Source organism: Scomber japonicus, chromosome 19 (genome assembly GCF_027409825.1).
Source record: "Scomber japonicus isolate fScoJap1 chromosome 19, fScoJap1.pri, whole genome shotgun sequence".
NCBI classification, from domain to species: Eukaryota; Metazoa; Chordata; class Actinopteri; order Scombriformes; family Scombridae; genus Scomber; species Scomber japonicus.
In genome coordinates this window covers 18,052,832-18,073,195 of record NC_070596.1, presented here as the reverse complement: position 1 = coordinate 18,073,195, position 20,364 = coordinate 18,052,832, and positions in this window count along the sequence as shown.

The window sequence follows — 20,364 nt, the reverse complement described above, 5'->3', positions numbered from 1 at the left end:
ACCTGAACAGACCCTCATGGTTTCAACCTTAGACTACTTAGGCAAGACTTCAACAAAAACAAGTTGAAAGGGGACATATCAAGCACATTTCCAGGTCTATATTTATATTCTGAGGTTCTATATTTTTGTATTATTTACATTTCAAAAACTCCTTCTTTACCTTATACTGGCTCTTTATGAAACTTTTTTAGTTCATACTTGTAGTTTCTACTGTTTAGTCCCTTTTAAAATACCCCTCCCAATGAGCCTACTCTGTTCTCATTGGTTATAGCGGTGTCACTGTTGCCTTCAGCAGACAGAATTTTTTGCCAAATCTGATGTGAAATATGCAAGTGAAAAACACAAACCAACCACGAACCAACCTTAGCAACAACAGCTGCAGAACGGACGGCCATTTGTGGGCATGTACAAATAATCTGACAGCATCACAAGGAGGAAGATGAGGTCAAGCATAATAATACTAAGCAAACTAAAGAAATATAGACCATAAAACCAAGTAATACACACAAAATCACACAAAATAAGATCAAAGAGAAATTATTGAAAATGTTGTCTCATCAGCTTGATAGTGATGGTAAATGGACTGCATTCAAGTTGTCCTTTTCAACCCGAGTAGGACAAAATGCTTCACAAAGCCCCTCATTCACTCATGCGCACACGAACACACACACACACAAGTACGCACATAAGCACGCACACACACTAACAGACTGATGGCGGCTGAGCTGCTTGTTCTGAGTAATTTGGGGTTCAGTGTCTTGGAGTTCAGCTCAAAGACCCATCATGTGGACAGGAGGAGTCACGGATCGAACCACCCTAAGATTAATGCACGACTCACTCGACCACCTGAGCCTCAATCCAAGCTATATAATTAAACATTGTATAACTACAGTGTTGTGCATCCCTTGTATGTGGTTTTACTGTAACTTTTTTTCAAATTAAAAGATGCAAGCAACAAAGAACAAGGTTAAGTGTTCATAAATACTGCATCTAGAAGAGAACAGACAAGGTTTAGGAGCAGCCACGGCTTATTGGGTCCAAAAGACTCCCAAAGGGATATGTTCTGCTTATAAAACTAACCATTCTTCATTATTTCTGAGACGCTGGCCAGAAAATCTAACCTCTCTGTCCTCTTTTCAGGCCACCTCACCCTTCCTTCCCATCTTTCCCGTCAGACAGAAGTGTCAGACCCATTTTTACAGTGACGGTTTAGAAGCTAATGCTAGCTGACAAGCAAAGTGATGCAGGGAGACATGTTGTCCAGGACACAACTATTGTTAATATTCATGAACTCTCTGCTCCCTGCCAATGACATGGACACAGCTTTTTTTTCTCCCTTTTGCCTGCCTGTAATGATAACTGGTAAATGCTGACATGGCAACTGAGAAGATGAACCCCTGTTATGCTGCATGTCAAGTCTTTAATCTGTGGTTGGAGTGATTATTGTTATAAAGTAAGAGGACAGTCATTTTCTCATTCTCGCATTTTATACAGTAGATACTCAAATATTTCATGGCATGCTTTCTTAAAGGCCAACATATGTTTTAGACATCTATTTAAAATCAGTATTTCAGCAAGGTAGAGTAACATATGAAGTGACAAATTATTATTCTCTGTTAATTCTTCAATCCCTTAGTTCTATCAAAAAGGCATTAAGTCTTTTTTTAAGAGCAAGTGAAAGATTCACTAAATATACTGACTTAAAGCTGCAGCTTATGTAACTCAAAAAAATGTCACTTCTTTGACAAATTTGACTGATTTGACTTTGATTTATATCAAATGCAAACAATTCCTGCGTACAGTATGTTCAGTGCACAGTGAGTGAGAAGAAGCAAAATAAAAAAACTTCATTGGAGTGACATTTTTTAAGGCATAATTTCTCTCAAATGTGTTGCAAGTTGTAAAAGTATAGTCAGTGGTGGATAAGAAAATGTTCTTAAATAGCCTTGTGGTTTTCTGAGGGACATTCCTTTGTGGATATCAAGTATTATCTTCAGCAACATCTGAAGTGTCCAAAGCTTTCAATGAGCCTTGTGTAAATTGCTGAAATAATCCAAGTGTAAGGCCATCATCAAACACTGAAAAATGTTTGAGTCAGTAAAGAGTGGGCAGTTAATGATACCACAGAGCTCTTTGTGTAGTCAGGGTGATGGTCATGGGGTGACAGAGGGAGAAAAGAGAGGGAAAAAGAGGAGGAGGAGGAGGTGGTGGAGGAGGCCACAACAGTGAAGGAGGAAATACGCAGCGGTCTGAAAAGGAGCAAGGACAAGGCAACAGAAAACGGTTACTGAAAAAAAGAGGAGAAAGTCTAAAAGGTTTTCCATTCTCCCTTAATTTGGTCTCTGAATGTGTTTTCCCCCCTCCCTTAACTCTCCCCTGAGACTGTCCCACACAAACCGCACAATCATCTGTTACTCTGATTCACCCGGAGATAAAGAGGAAGAGAGAAAACAAGGGCGAGAGGGGTGGGAGGCGAGAGGAAGGAGAGAGGAAAGAAGCATTCACAAATACGGATGAAAAACTTTTCCATCTCAATGCAGCACCACATCATTAATGCCCTCTTCACCTTCCACATGACTTCAAAAGCTGCTAAAACTCTTGACACACTGGGTGCAGCATTGATATTTGGCTAGCAATGTAAGGAATGTAATGAAATTAAACAGCTTGCTTGTGATAAACTGTGCCAAGTGCAGTTTATTTGAAACAAAAAGCCTTTAAAAAAAAGGCAGGGTCAAATGTGGTAGCACTACTTAGTGAGAAAGTAATCACTAACTTGTGTTTCTCTATATTTATGTGTGCAACCTGCATAATGTGCAGACACAACAGAGAGAAAGAAGACAGTATGTTAAAGGTGAAAGTAAGAAGGAGCTCCTCTGTCTAACCCTGTCCAGCCGAGCTTGTTAGCTACAATAATTCCATATGACCACTGCTTTCCACAGAGTGCACATCTTGGAGCATTTCAAATGCAACACAGATATGTTTCTGTGACAGATACTGATGTAGCAACTCCAGGAGTCTAAGTTGTAATGATACATTTTACCACTGCATATTACAAGAACTTACCCTTTTTTTTTACCCAACCATGTCCAGTTTTTTTTTAACTAACCAGCTTACTGCCCCTCTTTAGTGTGCCTGCCATTGCCTATTGGATTCTAGTAAAACCCACCAAATGAGTTCTCTAAATTTAATTGGTTGGGTAATTCTAAAGTTAATGTTCAAATTAATTTGTCATTTGGATGTTCTAGATGCAAAACATTCTGTCTTGAGATTGTTCCCATAGCATGACTTCGCAGGATTTCTTGTCATTACGCACAGCAGCACAAAAGCAACAGCAAAAATGAGAAAATATGGGAACGACAAAAGAGTATTATCAATACTTTAAGTATACACAATGGATTTTAAACCTCTTTTTGCAGATGAATGCCTGCTTGTGAATGCCGACTGTAATCAGTGCTAGTGGGAGGATTGCTCCCACTTCTGCACTGCCATCAAAGAAATGCTTTAACACTACCAAGAAAAATTATCCAAAATATGAGTTCAGTGCTTTGGAATTTTGCAGCCTGTCACTCCATTCGTACAGTAAGCAGTTACTCTTAAAGGGAACATATGGACATTTTATATTTATATATATTTTTATTATTTTTATATCTTTGCATGGTTTCCAGTTCAAATAATTACTTATTTACTAATTTGGCACTATGCAGCTCATCAATTCAGCCTCTGTCTGAAACAGACCACTTAAGCTCCTGTCTCTGTAAGACCCCCCTCTTAATGAGCCTACTCTGTTCTGATTGGTTATCTTCTTTAAGGCTGCGTTCACACTGCAAGCTAAAATTTTTAGCCAATCTAGATTGGAGTGGCCCAGTCTGAACAGAGCCAAATCCCATTTGGACACTTGTTAAAAACAGTGTGGACAGTCAGGCCTAAAAATCGGATTTGAGAAGGAATCAGATTTGAATCAGATTTGCCTGCAGTCTGAACGCAGCCTAAGATGCACCTCAGGAAACGTCCAGTGGTTTCTGAGACTCTGTATGCAAACAGTAGCAGTAGATTTATTTATTTCTTGCTATTTACTCAAAATGAACATAGGTACATGTTTAAGATCAAATCCATTCTAAAATATGCCAGTGGACAACGCAAACAATCTTAGCAACAACCCTAGCAACAAAGGTATTTGGAACGGACAGTCGTTTGTGGGCATACCTAAACGGCCTGACATCATCACATGGAGCAAGTAGAGGCAACATCGCAAACAAAATGTCCAGAGCAAGCTGAAGCATTCAGCTCAAGTTTCAGAACTTTGACCATGTTTAACACAAACATCCAACATCTTAACAGTATAAAAATAACAGAAAACCCCCAAAAGCACGAGGTACACATTTCAAAACCACATTACGTTACAGATAAGACACCACAGTTAAGTTTGGGCTTTCTTTCATTCCTACTTTGCTTATTCAGCATGATTAATCCCATGATTATCCATGCAAAACAGTAATTACCAGTTAACTGTTTTGCTACATTTTAGTCCTGTAAGCAGTTAGTATGACTTTGACTTGAAGGTTTAGAGCTACACTTCTTAGTGTGAATGTGAATTTTTTCTTGTTTGTGGTAAGCATATTTGGAGCAGACTGGGGCTGCTGGGGCACTTCTCCTATAGCAGACAGCCATGTGTGCCCGTGGTTTCGACTGTCTCTGTCCTCACAGTCTGTCAGTATGTTTTACTGGGCTACTGATTATGCTGGAGTGCAGTTTTTAGACAATATGCTGCAGAACAATCAGCAAAGAATGCATATTTGCATTGAAAACTGTGTATTTCTCTTCTTTGAAAGTGCTCTCTGATTTTCTTTTTTTCACATTCATGTAGCCAGAAATAGATGTGTATCTAAAAGGTTCCTTTAGCCTCAGAGGCAGGCAGGCCCTTGCTGCTGTATGTTGTCTTTGACTGACAGCTGACCGAGCAGTGGCACAGAGACATGGTTGTAAGCATCATGCTCTGTTACTGTACCTTAAAATGAAGGAACAGACAGCGTAATATTAGCTAAATATATAATACAATATTTTTTAAGTTTATGCTGTCGAAGTTTAAAATACCCTAATAGCCTACTTTTGTCATTTGTAGATCTATAACAGGTTTAACCAACTTTACCACTGGGGTCATTTCATGAATGACAAATATACACATGTGCATATGTTTCTGTTACAGTTATTGTTGCCATAATTACAGCTGCTGCTGTCAAGCAAATTCTGACTAAACGCTCCAGTGTATAGAATTTAAAGGCATCCAGCAGAATGGATTTGGCTGAAATAGAATTTAATATTCATAAGTATCTTTTAATTAGTGTATAACCACCTGAAAATAAGGTTGTAATTGTTTTGTTTTAATTAGCTTAGAATGAGTCATTTATATCCACATAGGGAACTGGTCCTCTTCTACAGAGCCCGCCATGTTATACCGCCATTTTTCTACAGTGGCCCAGAAAGTACAAATCAAACAGTGGCTCTATAGCTCTATGAGGGTCCTTCAAGTTTTTTGCAAGATTCACGACCACTGTAGGTCATGATTGGAAGGTGAGGTAGGGTTAGGAGTCTTCAGTTTGTTGCAGCAACTTCAACTATCAGCAGCCTCACAGCTACATGCCATTAAGTGCTACATACTGCACTTTTAATTCATCACCGTGTTCTATTTTCCAGCTGCAAAATTAGTAAAATCATCAGTCATCCTCATGTGCCTTTGAAAACAGGGCTCTTCCTCAGTAATTATTAATAAATGCATGGCTAACATACTGTCAGCAATGTGGAAATTGAGAAAACTTTTAAGAGACATCATATTTTAAACTTTTAAGACAAGATTGAGAAGACATGAGATGTAAAAGACGAAAGAGGAAAGCACAGGAAACAATTTGTGATCTCCATGAGCAGATAAGAAAAACTGTCTTTACATGCGACCACCAGTTCCCCTTTCCTCTTTCTCATGACAAACCATCATTCTGCTCCATATGTGACTCACATGCAAGACAGCTTTTTGACAAATACTGTCTTTGAAGAGATGACATCTTGCTCTTTTCACTGCTCAAAGCTCAAACGCATGATTCAATTAGTTGCTATGGTTGCTGTGGATGTGTAACATGGAATTCAGGCAGTAAATATCTTTCTAAAGGCATGTTTATGCATGATGAGGTTTTCAGATTTGGTGCAATGTCACGGGTCAACTGCTTTATATAGGCCTATCCATTCATTGTGCACGCATATGCAAACACAGTCAATTAAAACACATAAGGGCAAACATTTACTACCAAAAATCAGAGAAATAAATCAGTAATAACCCTATATAGAGAAAAACTCACCAAAATAGCCAACAAATCATTATAGCAATAGCATTATTTCACATTCATGTACACGACTATCGATTAAACTTTCTAAATATTTCTATTGCTCAAGTTTACATGCACCCACACACAGAGCAAAAAAAAAACTGAGGATGTGAGCATTGTAAGCTTTACATGCTCAAACACAGAAAGTAGAGAAAGATCATGATCATACTTACTGTTAAGCATTGCATATTCTCAGGGCGATTGGTCTCGGGGGCAGCACCATGGTTTGACAGCACAGCGTCTGAAATGTAGACAAAGGAATCACGGGCTGAGACAGTGCCTTTGGAGCACATTTCTCCCTGTGCCAGCGCAAAACAGCCCTCTGGATGCACAAAAATAAAGTCCTCAAATAGTTCTGAGAGTCCATAAAAGTGACTCAGGGAGATAACAACAAGCAATTATGGCAACAGTTGTCTGGAGCAGCCTTCGCTGGGCTGGGATTCAAACTTCAGAGCGCACATAAAAAGCAAAAACAGGCCAGCCGAGTCAGGAAAATCCCGTAAGATGCGAGGATCCAACAAACTGCCCAAGAGAGGAGTGGAAGTGAGAACAAGTGAGAGGGAGGGAGGGAAAGAGGGAGGGAGGGGTGAAGAAGAGAAAAGGAACTCCTCTCTCACTCTATTATCCGTCCGTCACAGGGCTCCTGGGAAGTTGCTATGGTTACAGGGACTCACGCCTCAGTGTCCTTTTAACTATTGCTCATAAGGGCAGCATTCAGCTTTGGGCCACAATGTAGATCCCCCTCTCTCACTTTTCATTTCTCTCTGTTTACATGTGTCTACATCTCTCCCTTTATATGCATCTTTCCTTCTATGTTTCTCCCTTTCCTGTCTCTCAAACTTCACACGGAGCCACCCCACTGTCCCACCTACAACCAGCACCACTGTCCTTCTGTCAAGTGTTGGTATTCTTCCTCTCCTTAATTTTCTATACTTCTCCATCACACCCCCATCTCCATCACCATAGGGGAGAAATAATCCCTCCCCCAGACAGTGAAATGTTGTTTTCCTACCTCTTGCAGCCCGGTCTTAACAGCCTAGCGCATTATACAGCATATGAGGAAAAGCAACCTTTGTCATACTTGTGAGCAGTTGTAATAATCACATTACATACATAGATACATACCTTGAAATCAGCATGAGATTAAAAGCTTTAAAGTAAGAAAAACACATCATGCTATGTGTAGTTAAAATATTCTAATCCAATCCTCAAATACCACTCAGATCTTTGACATAGATAAGAGTACCGATACAACTGTCATACTCCATTACAAGTCCTGAAATCAAAACCTAGGTATTAGCAAGAAAAAAAGTGATTTAGTAAAAGTATTCATTCTGCATGAATGATGGCCCCTGTAACCATTATACTGTATATTACATACATTATTAGGTTGTTGATGCATTAATGGAAAAGTTGAGTATTACTGTTGTAGCTCGGGGAGTTGGAGTTTACTTTAACTACTTTAAATACTGCATAGTGTACTCCAGTAGTTTCCAACCCTGTGGGGGGAACCCATATTCATATGATGATTAATAAGGGAGAAAAAAAATCTGCTTCAACAATCTGTTAAAATCTTGGACCAAAATTCTTAACTTGAATAAAATGATTTGAGAAGTTTCTCTCTTTGCTACAATTGATGTCCTGTTAATGTTTTTAATCTCAACTTGAAACATGACAAGGGACCAAAACACAAGCACTTACTTGAGTTCTCAATGCAGGAAGTGCTACTTCTTGGGGTTGTTTGCTTTGGACAAGATCGTCAAGTAGACATGTAACTAGACGTTTTTGGGTTTTTTTGTAAGAGTTCATAAGTCAAAGTGATAAAAGAGGTTGGAAACCACTGGTTTAACAACTTCTATCACACATTCGAAATAAAAATAATCTAATTTAAAATAATCGTATTATTATTGTTATTATTATTATTATTATTAATCTAATCTAATCTAATCTAAAAACAATAGATTATATTTAAACTCATGACATGTTTTTTATATAAACTCTATAAGTAGCTCCTAACTACAGCAGTCAAATTCACGTAATGGAGTAAGTAGAAATACAACTGCAGCACATTTAGCCTATCTCAAAATTGTACAATACTTGAAGTGCTGCAAGACAACATGGCTTTACTGCTACCTGATATGGAAGTCATATAAACCATTCTCATGTTACACTAAAATTATGTGGGACTACACAAAGTCTGGCAGTAAAATGTGCATTTGTAATGATGAGTCCTTGTGACTCCAGCCAGGCTTAGGAGGTCAACCAAGAGCTAACCCTAACCCTAACCCTAACCCTAACCCTGACTTCTCTCATTTTAACTGGCAACCCAAAATCACTTTGAAAGGTATCCAAAATGTGTGTCATCACAACCCCAATACCCTCACAAGAATAGAAAGATCTCAAAAGTCACTCATCAAAATATATGATAAACAGACCACGCACACACATAAGCACATCTAATATGGAAGTCAAATAAACCATTCTCATGTTACACTAAAATTATGTGGGACTTCACAAAGTCTGGCAGTAAAATGTGCATTTGTAATGAGTCCTTGTGAGTCAAGCCAGGCTTAGGAGGTCAACCAAGAGCTAACCCTAACCCTAAGCCTAACCCTAACCCTAACTTCTCTCATTTTAACCGGCAACCCAAAATCACTTTGAAAGGTATCCAAAATGTGTGTCATCTCACAAGAATATCTCGTCATGAATAGAAAGATCTCAAAAGTCACTCCTCAAAATATATGATAAACAGACCACGCACACACATAAGCACATATCTGATTAAAAATACTTAGGGCAGTCCACATGTGGAAAAGAAAATGAAGCACCTCTCAAACCTTTGGACAGACTTTTCTGCTTTGAACCATGTAGTTCAACCGCAGAGTACATGGCCAAATCTCATAGTTGCAGTTACCATGGTAACCCAGGGCCTTTTATATATAAAAAAAAGGATTGTCACTTGTGAATCTGAAAACTCCAGGGGTCCGTCAAAAGTGAGGGGCTAACCTGGCTGGCGTCAAGCCCAGGAGAGGAGTCTTTTGTCTGGGTAAGACATCAGTAACACAGGGCATGAGGGGAGAGACGTGGAGCAGCTGGCAGCGAGACACATCCAGCATGACTGACATAAAAATGGGGGGAAAGTAAGAGGGACAATGAGAGATGGAAGAAGTGGACAGTGGGAAAAGCATACATAAGATACATTTAGGGAATGAGGGGAAAAAAGGAATGAAGTTAGAAAAAGGGAATAAGAAACTGAGAAGATTAAAGAAAGACAGAATTAAACTAGAGGGGGAGGGGGGTCAAAAAAGAGGCAGAAAATAAAGACATGCAAAAGGCAAGAGTAAAAAAAAAAGAAATCAAAAGGAATTGGCAGTCTTCTAAGTCAGCCAGAATGAAAAAGCCCTTGACTCTGCCCAAGACCTTTATTGCACCGCTCGCTCACTTGACACCCAATCCCTCTTTTCAGCTCCTGTTGCTCACAAACAAATAAACACTTGATAGAGAGAGTGGAAAAGCCTAAGAGGGACCAGGCTGCCTCCACTATACTGTTTAGGTTCGCTAAGATCACCTCATATATTTTTTAAATGTTAACACCAATCACTGACACAGTCTTAGGAAATTAACTGACATGGACTGACAAAGGTGCTTTTTAAGACTGACACAACGATGAATGGATGACAGGCTGCTACATTTTTAACTCTTCCCGTGTTGACAACCAGTCAGCACATTTGAATAAGATGGCACAGTGCTTGTACAGTCTAAGTACAATATCTGACAGACATTTAAAAAGAATGGTGAGATTTTTCTTTCTCTTTTTTTTAATTTTCAGAAAGAATAGCACTGGACGTGATCTTTTACAACTTTAAAAGGCAGAGGAGAGAATTCAAACAAAACTGCCTCTTTAAGCTTAATTCAACTAATAGCAATAGTGCTCTGAAATAAATGAGATGCTGAATAAAGCTAAGGACCCTATAGTGGTAAAAATAAAATACCACTGAAGTACAAGTTAAATTACTGAAAATAAAAACAATGCAAAAAGCACACACACAGCAAAACCTACACTCACTTCCAGTAAATGCAAATGATTAGCATATGTTAATAGAAAGCATGTAAGTCAAGTTAAAATATAGCTAAATAAAATAACTTTTCTCAGAGGATCAGGGTATAAAAAACAATAATACATACACATATAGTAATACAGACAATTCCTCCTAATCACATTGGAAAGAATCAATTAATTAAAATAAAATAACATTTTTCAGTTTAATGAATTAATAGGAATTAAAGATTTATTATATGTGTACCCATAAGGAGAACAACAACTCAGTGCTGGTGTAGCAGTGCAAACATTTAGGCCTGCACATTGTATGACATCACATTTGATTACATGTACAATGCACATTTGGTGATTGTACATAAGTAACAGAGGAAACCAACATCTCCCTCAAATTACAAGCTTGTCCATAATAACTTAAAGGTGCTCTATGGAGTTTTCTGGGAAACAAACAAAAGCTAAGGTTTAAATCTACATCGTTTGCATCATCTTAGCTTGCTAGCATTCTTCTGCTTCATGGCCTTGGCTGGGGTATTTCTATATTTATAGGTGCGTTACAAACACCATGGCATAATGTGAATGGCAACCACAAGCTCATACCTGAATATATAAGCAGCAAAAAAATATTCATTAAGATTTCAAAACTCATCCAGAGTATGCAGGTGCTATTTGATTATATCTGATTAACAGTGATCAAACAGCCCAACAAAGTGTATGACATCACCTTTTTCCAAATAAGGCCCACTTTAAACCAGTGGAAAATATATACAGTAATCTTCTCATATAGCAAAATAAAGTATAAAAACAGAAATCAAGCCTCAAACATCTATTCAGAAAAGTATTTTTTTAAGGTTTCATTTTGGTGAAGATGAAATGTGAAATGGGACTAACGTGTGACTGATTAATATTACTTTGGGTTAAATAGGTTTTCAGTATTGTTTTATCAATTTTATTATTATGATTATTTCAGGTTATAAGTCTTGATTTATATTTGTAGTGAATACCGCATGATTGGGTTCCTCTATATTTAAATGGGAGAATGTTCAAATAAACTAATCATTCTGCAGTCTGTTCGCAAAATAATAAGCCTTATGGTTGTTTTGGTAAACACATCTGGCTCTCATATATTTATGCATGATGGTGTTTTGTTGGTCAGTGGACATATTGATTCTCAAAAAATGTGACGTGGATACAGCAACCTAAAATATATATAAGTCCCAGCTTTTAAATATATTCTTGTCACAATTCCTGCCTCGGTCCTGGCTCCCTTTACCTGTTGCAGCTGCCCCAGTGGCTCTCTCCCGCTTTCTGCCTGTGTGTGATTGATTGAGTGTGGTGGAGTCAGCGCAGAGCTCCACCAGCTGCATCCCATTCCATAATCAAGACATGTACTTACACTCAGTCCTCCACACTGCCAGATCGAAGCCTCTGCTCAGTCTATCTACGCTTCAAGGCATTTCTCCTGCATTTTTCAGTTTTCTTGTTGTTGCTTGTTTTGCCTAGCCTGACCCTTTGTCCTGTTCCCTGCAATCCCGTCTGCTCTGTCTCCCCTCCCTCTCTCCTGTACCCTGCAATGCCATCTGCTCTGTCTCCAGTGCCTATCTCCTGTCCCTCATCTCAGCAACTCTGCTTCCCTGCTGCCCTGAACCCCCAGCTATCCAGCTTCCATGGATTCCACACTCTGGACCTGTTTTCCTTGCCCCAGCTTGCCCCAGTGCCTGGTTCCAGGCTTCCATACCAAGCCTCAGCCCCAGGTTCCCAGCTACCAGCCTGAGCCCCAGTTTCCCAGCTGTTAGTTTCCCCTGGCATGCTTGAATAAATATCTTGTCCTACTGTGTCCCTGTCTCCTAGCCTCTGTGTGCCTGCGCTTGGGTTCACCTGCTCCACCCACATGCAACAAGACTTTTTCATAAGATTGGCCATTATTCTACTCTTAACTTTTAGACTAATTGATTTATCCAACTGTGTTTCAAGTTACAACATCCAATTTGAATTCTATTAATTTAATTAAATATTTAATTAACTTGGTTGCAAATGAGCCTATAGGAAAAAATCCAGGGGCCATACTGAAGGAGCAACTATTCAATAAATAATTTAGTAGTCCCACAGGATTAAGACTGTATGTAGTGCCTTCCTATTTCCTTAATTTCCTTCAGGTCAAGTACTCCATGTTTTACTTTTACTTAACAGAAATAGTGGAGGATGAAGATCATCTCTGTAGGACTTCAGGATAATGTGCTAAATCCTTCAGGCCAACAATTGATCACCGGCAATGACACTTTTCAATAATTTTAAAGGTTTTCTTGATGTGTTTTTATATGTTAAATCTTTTGTTGCCATCTCCTGGACACAAGTCATAGCCTAAACACCTGGAGAAACATTGGGGATGATATACTTTTCACTAAAACAGTGTGGTTGACATGCCTGCTGGATGTAAACATTTATGGGATACTATGAACCTCATTATGCTGCATTATTCCTAAGACTGAATTTTCAATAGACTGCTTATAAAGTCAGATGCTGTGGCAGATGTGTAGATGACCTTTGGGAAACGTTTCTAGATTTGACAGAAACAAGAATAAGAGTCTTGGATATATCTACTGCACATTCTTCTGCTTTAGAAGAACTGACCACAACACAATTCTAAAAGGATTTTCGTGTCCCAGTTTGGTGCGCAGGAGATGGAAAAAATAACAGGAATGCATTACAATCCAATGCTAGCCAAAACAATACACCACAAACTATGGCTTCAAATACAATAGCTGAATCAACTGCTCTTTAAACAAGAAGTGATATAATAAGAATCAATTAGGACATATTTATTTACTAATTACTTTATTGAATGGGTATTTATTGATATAATATAAGGAATGTCCATCCCTATCATGCTATGCAAAAATCTACATGAAAATAGATTCATAGGTAATGTACTGTACATGCTCACTGCATACAGTTTGTTTCCTGAGATGAATACATTTTATATATGCATGAGTTATCTGCACACTACCAGCTTAAAATGCAGAGAGATATTTGCTCTCTGATTCTGCATGACCTCAACAAATGCTGAGTGACTGACTTATTTATTGCATGATGTGACATGAAACAAGACAATGTGATGGGCATACTGGGTAGCCGGACAACAGTGATTGAAGCATTTAATTTCCTGTTTCTGTCCGAAGCAAGGCAGAACAGCCCGAAAGGATTATGTCTGCTGTCTGTCGACTCAAAGTGTTTCATGATTGTCCCTGATAGAGATTTGTCAAAAAGGATTTGAAGAGAACAAGCCTAGAAATATTCAGTGACTGGAATGTTATTCATATCCAGCCTGAATGGTACCTCATCAAATTCATTAAATCATCTACTTCCACAATCACTTCTTTATCAGGCTCATCATTTATCAGGCTCAGAAATCACCTTGATCATATTTATGTTCTCAAGCCACAAGAAAACCAAGTTGTCACTTGAGATTTTAGTAGGCCTGAAATTGTGCATTTTAAGAGTGGCATGGTTAAAATGGAACAAAAGAGGGGGTTGGCAATTCAAATGGACCGCTCTGATCATATTACTAAGTGGTACAGTGCCCTTGTACCCCGATTGAGCATGTTATATTTTAGAGAATGGTTTGAAAGGTTGCTATGGAGGTTTTATTATTCTTTTCCAGTGAATTGTCGTGACTGTGATGGAGTAACTGTAACTGAAATTAATTCAAACTGATAACAGCTGTAATTCTCTGTAAAGGAAGAACAGCCACATTTTAAGGAAAAAGGCATGAGCAATGATACTGAAATATATTGTAGTAGTTATATGTTACCTATTATTTTCTGTTACTGTAATTCCACATATTGGATGGGGAATATACTTGTTTTCCATATGGGTGCTCCCCTTATTGGCGGTAACACTCCCCAAAGTCATGCCCACTTCATTCCACCCACCATCTGCAGGCTCAACATGTCTGCCCATCAGGATATTTATTCTAGTTTACTTTGTGTCCATGACAACTTACAGCCATCTAAGTTCAGTGCCTCTGACACCATCACATGGAAGTGTCCACCCACTTAAGATTAAAGCCTCTGCTATTTGGAGGTTTGTAGTCTGCATAGATGCATGGTTGTGAAGCAGAGCTTTGATTAAACAAGTGGCAGCATCCTCTATGGTTGCCTGACACATAGCGAATGCCCTCCTTCCAATAACCCTTAACACTTTCTAGTGATCAAAATGTCTGTCACCACCTTCTTGTTCAATCATTGGGACATTCCTACAATCATTGGGACATTCAAAGTAACACAATGAAAATAAATCTATAGCCTTTTGCCAACTAAAGAGGGGTTGCTCAGGTGTGGGTCCATAATGTCTTTTTTCTTGTCTTTAAGTTCATTTAAGGGATTATCAACTGATTATTTTACAATGTTATGGTATCAGAATGCACTTCACTCAGTTATAGCTTTACTTTCTGATTGACAAGGAACACAGGGTCCTTAAAATCTCACAATAATGTTCTGTTGTTTGAATATCTAGTAGATGTGTGCCAGACTCAGGGCATTTCACACCTGTTTTGTTTAGTTTGAATCGAGCTCTAGTGCGTTAGGTTTGTTTGGGCAGGTGAGAAAGCAGCAAACACACTTGGGTACAGACCAAAACAACCAAACCAGGGGGGTATTCCAGAAAGCGGGTTATGTGAAAACTCAGAGTAAGTTAACCCTGAGATGAGGGAAACTCAGTGTTATCCGTTCCAGAAAGAGAGGTAACTGAAACCATGGTAACTGACTCTTGCTCGCTGGCAAGTTTTCTTTAAGAAACCCTGACTTTCTACCCGTCTCCTCTTACTTGAAGCAAGCTGCCAAACATGGATGGTCCGTTTCTTCGCAATCTGATAGATATCGAGGCAGAATTCATTCGCAATGCCTTATGTTGGGAGATGTATTCAGGGCTCAATTGGATGTGCTGTCATTCCGAGATGAATATCTGTTAGAACGGTATCACTTTTCATTACACTCAATCATTTCTTAACATTCTCCGGCCATATCTGCCTTCTTGTTATTTTTAGGAAGTATTTTATTTAATATTCATGTACACATCGTCATATTTTAGTCTTAAAATCAATGACTCCAATATATATAATAAGTAAAATTGTGTTAAATAAAAGTGTTAAAATAGTGTAAAATGTTAATCTACTAAGCAGGATATTAGATGAGAGGACATTGTGTTAAACAGCTTTCTGTTGGGGGTTTAAATTACTACATTATAGCCACTGTATTCATATTTACTTTGTTTAATAGCCTACGCCAACTATCAAATCAAAGTGAGGTACAATCATAGCCCACCAAAATGTGCCTTACTTTTCTGAATTATGTTTTTGTATTTCATTTCTAGCTGCTTCCAATTACGTTACACCACTTTTTCACCTGTATGCTACAATTTTAAGTGAGGTATGTTAGTCAGTGGAGTGGTGCATTAAAACTTAAGCATTGACTCAGGCAGCAACTTGCTCCCATGCCGCTTCTCTCTCTCCTTAGCGTCTGCAGCGGTGTTACTTTTAGTGAAATATATGATCATATTCGCCACAGGCCTGCAGGGGGAGCTCCAGTTACAGTGAGGTGACGTAACTCGATCTTTTTTTCTCAATAGTTGCCATGGTGAATCAAGGTATCGGAGCTCCATTGATGATGGATTTTTATAGCGGTTGTGCACACGCTAAACTCAAAGTTACATACTCAGCGTTGATTGAACTAATTCAGATCAGCTGTCCTGGAACCGGATACTCACAGTTTCCCATCTCTAGAGTAAGTCAACTCAGAGTTCAGGGTTAGACTCAGAGTTTGTTGAACCTCCTACCTGGAATACCCCCCTGGAGAACCTCTTCAGCAAGGTCTCATGCTTAGAAAAAACCCTAGTATGGTTAATTTATTGTTTGAATGTGATCAGCAAGTGTTTGCCCCAACTGCAGAAAACATTGCACATTTTGGAATAAACCAGCTCCCACAGAAAGCTGCACTGTGCTTTATGCCAGGCTGAGGAAGAGCTTTGTATTGAAACTGTGAATCGAGGGTTGACCTGGAGAGGTGACAAAATACATTGCCTTCTCCTCATCAGCCGACCGAAGGCAGAATGTCTTTGCATAATGTGAAGCAACACATTGTTTGTGAGATGTTGCTTTTAAGTGCATTCAAATGCAATATTTTGTTTACTTATTGTTTTATGGCCAAAATGATAACTGCAATTATACAGTGATGCCAATTCTGCTAGTCCATTTTGGAAAGCTATCTCAGAGAAAAAAATAAACTCTACTTTCTTCACTCGCCAGATTTGTGACCAACGAACAGATTGACAGCTCCCACAAACCTTTTGTCGATACATTTTGATTCACTTGAAATTTTACCACTGTGAAACCAAACCAACCCAAAGGCAAAATACAACAAAGCAGCAACTCATCCACTGATTCAGACCAAAACAAACAAAGTATAGTTGTGAAAATACCTTCTTGTGCAGAAGGTCGAATACACTCAATTACTCTCTGAAATTACATACACACCTCGTGTCCTCCAACACAGGTGTTACTTATTTTGCCTCATGAGACTTTGTCTGGCTACTGTGTTGGCTACAAACTCTGATTAACACATGATTGTACTGACCTTATTCATGCTTTTACATTTTAGGCATTTTGACTTGTCATAGTATGAAAAGAACATTTGTTATTAATAATTTTAATAATACTTCTGTTTGTAAAGAGAAAGAGATAGAGACTGACAGACAGACATAGATGACCAGTAACTTAACTTGTTTATTACAGTATACTGCTTAAATTAACTGAAATCCATATCTGTGATTTCATCTGTCCAATTTCATTATCTTTTCAAATACTGAAAGAAGATCATATGGTGTATGCATTTCTGAGGCAAGAAAATGTTAAATAAGATGTTAAATTATTATAGCTGACTACATGAGAGGATCAGAATGTGCAGCACAAAGCTGAGAGTGTACGTAAGCTACTGGGTCAAATGCTTCATGTCAGATCGAGTGGATATAAGCCCGGGGTGAATGTTACCCTTCAGAATAAACATCAGATGCAAGGCATGTCAGACACATATGCACCAACAAATCATTTCACATGATCTCACACTTACACACACAAATTCACAGCTAGTGTTTATTAGAGCAACTTCATAATATAAAAACAACCTGCCTCCTCCATGTCCACCCCCTTCCACATATTCTAATCACATTGTGTACATTTTAATCTGCTGATTTAAAGGCACAGCTTGCCATCTGGAAAAGTGTGTGGGCATGTGTGTACAGTATGTCTGGGCAAGCATTTGTCTGTGATGAAAACTAAAACTAAAAGTGTGTGTGTGTGTATAATGCAGATAACACAGTTTTTTAAGCACAAGCCCAATGGCTGTTCTGCTATTTTTGCTTTCGCGTACATACAGACCACCTGACCCACATCGTAAGCTCGTTGGGGGGGAAATGCATTAGCCATGGTCAAAAACACACACACGTACATGTCACTGTGGGTCAGTTGTCTCACTGGCATCGTTGGCACACTACATAAACCAAAAAAAGCAGAGCTGAGGGAGTTTCTCAAACCCAATTTTTTCGCTTTCATTTAACAAAAGCACAGACAAGAGAAAATATACATATCCTTGTGCACAAACATGCACAGATGAGCATGAACATACTTCATTTCCAAGAACTAACCACTCAGATTATAAAACATCACATTAACTGAAACAAATTCACTGCTATGTAATTAATTAATTAGAAGACATCTGCTATATGAAGCATTTGAGGTAATAAATTCATAATTTCTTGTGTTTTTTTTTTCATTGTAAATATTTAACTAATCTACAAATAAACCAAATCTGTGTATCGGCAATATATTTCTTACTCTATAGACTCACAGATTTGAGTATGTCTATTCCAGTTTAGACTCAATATCTATCCATGTATGCTGTATTGTTAGTAGAATATCTTTTATAGAGTCGTTTCTGTAAAATATTACTGCAGCTTCACATTGGTTTTCACCACTGCATCACACAAAACTGTATCCCGAAAATCAACACCAATTGTCCTGTCACTCCATATCTCAGAAATGTTGTTTGGCTGCCACTCATACCCAGACTTTCCATTTCAGCCTCTCAACTCGTGTAAAGCAAAGTTAAGATGGCAGGCCTTTTATTGTAGCCCTACAGTGTAATTAACTGTCAACGCTTAGAAGATAGGTTTTGTTATGGAAGCACAGAGTCTGAACTATGCAGGGGAAAAAACTGTCTGTGTGACAATGGGACTAGAGAGTAAAGAGGAGCATGACTTTATTATATTTAGAGATACTATGTCTCTTTCTGTTTTGTTTAGTTTTTTGATAGATGTAGTTTCTATATTTTTGTGAAAAGCATATTCTTTTGTGTATCAACGGTTTGAAAAACATTAAAGGACAAGGATATCCTAACTATATGAGATTGTATTAGTCCATCTCCTATTATGTTTTGACTTCGGAAGACCAAAGACAATTAATTTCTTTAAAAATGGGTTGTTTTGGGTTTTTTTTTATTCTCTCTTTTTTTTTAAATTGGTACTTTAAGCAGCAAATGAATTTGCATTCAGTGCTTTATTGAGTATTTACAGCAGAAAGATGCTATAAAATAGTTTTATTTATATAGTCCAATATCACAAATATGCCTCAAGGGACTTTAAAATCTGTACTGCAATACAACATCTTCTATCCTTCACACCTTTAATACAAATAAAGGAAAAACTCCCTAAAAAAATGTTCATTATAATGAACTGTCATCATCCAGTGCAACAGTGTGGCTCATGATGTTTTTAATCATTTTTGGACAATAGAGGTCAATGGCACAGGGCTTTGGCAACGTAAGCAAAACTAATTAATAGGATACATTGATTTTTGGTTTTGGTCTTTTAAGACTTGTTGCCCATATATATTTTAAACATTTTCTTCCTACATACCCTGTATGCCCTGTGCCAAATATGTCCTTGCCATTAGGGCAGGATGATTGCATTGTTCTAAGCTGCTAACTTCCTAGTGGAACATAACATCTGTCAAAGCCTGTCACCAGGATTTTTGGTCTGGCTCCTGGCTCTGACCTGGCAAAGGCAGAGTAAGGGATTAGTCAGACACACTGATCCAAATAGTTCACCTCTGGTGACAGTCTGTTCACATCAACACTGAATCAACCTAGCAGATCAGTAAAATATTTGTTTCATATGATGTGTGCTTATGAAGTTAGACTTCCTTTCAAGGTGAATATGTCATGTAGGATTATCACAATTCAGCTGTTCACGTTCATTGTCTTTGATGTCAACAATAGGTGAATGTGAATATGTGGTATTTTTGTTCAGAGCTTCTGGTAAAATAAGTTATTTAAACATTCTGAGTGCATACTCTCTTTGTGCAGGCTGCTATAATAAACTTCTCAGTCACAAAAGAATTACATAAAGACTGACAAGAAATGTCTACTGTAGTAATGCTTTGTTAGAAAGTGAACGTAAGTGCAGAGTTTAGGGTGGGCATTCATAGTTGTTTTTAACTCCTGTGACTCATGATGAATTCTCAACTCAGTCATCACTTGGCAAGAGGATTGTTGACTAAGAGTGATGCTTAAAGTGTATTTAAACATGAACAAAATCAAAGTTAACCATAACAAAAGTTGCTTTATTGCACCAAAACATGTTTATCTACCTAATCCTAAAACTTAATCTTGACCATTTACATGTCTATACAGTATAGAGTATAGTATAGAAAGTATGTAAGTAATATACTAAGTATACTTAACACTAAGATAGTATTCTCTGACAATTAACTTAATGATTAGTGAATTTTTGGGCTCATTTGATTAGATCTAGCCATTTTACCCTTGTGTAAGCTCAACTGTGGTGCCTGGTGAAAGAATACAAGCTGCACCTCTTTCACCCATGGCTCTC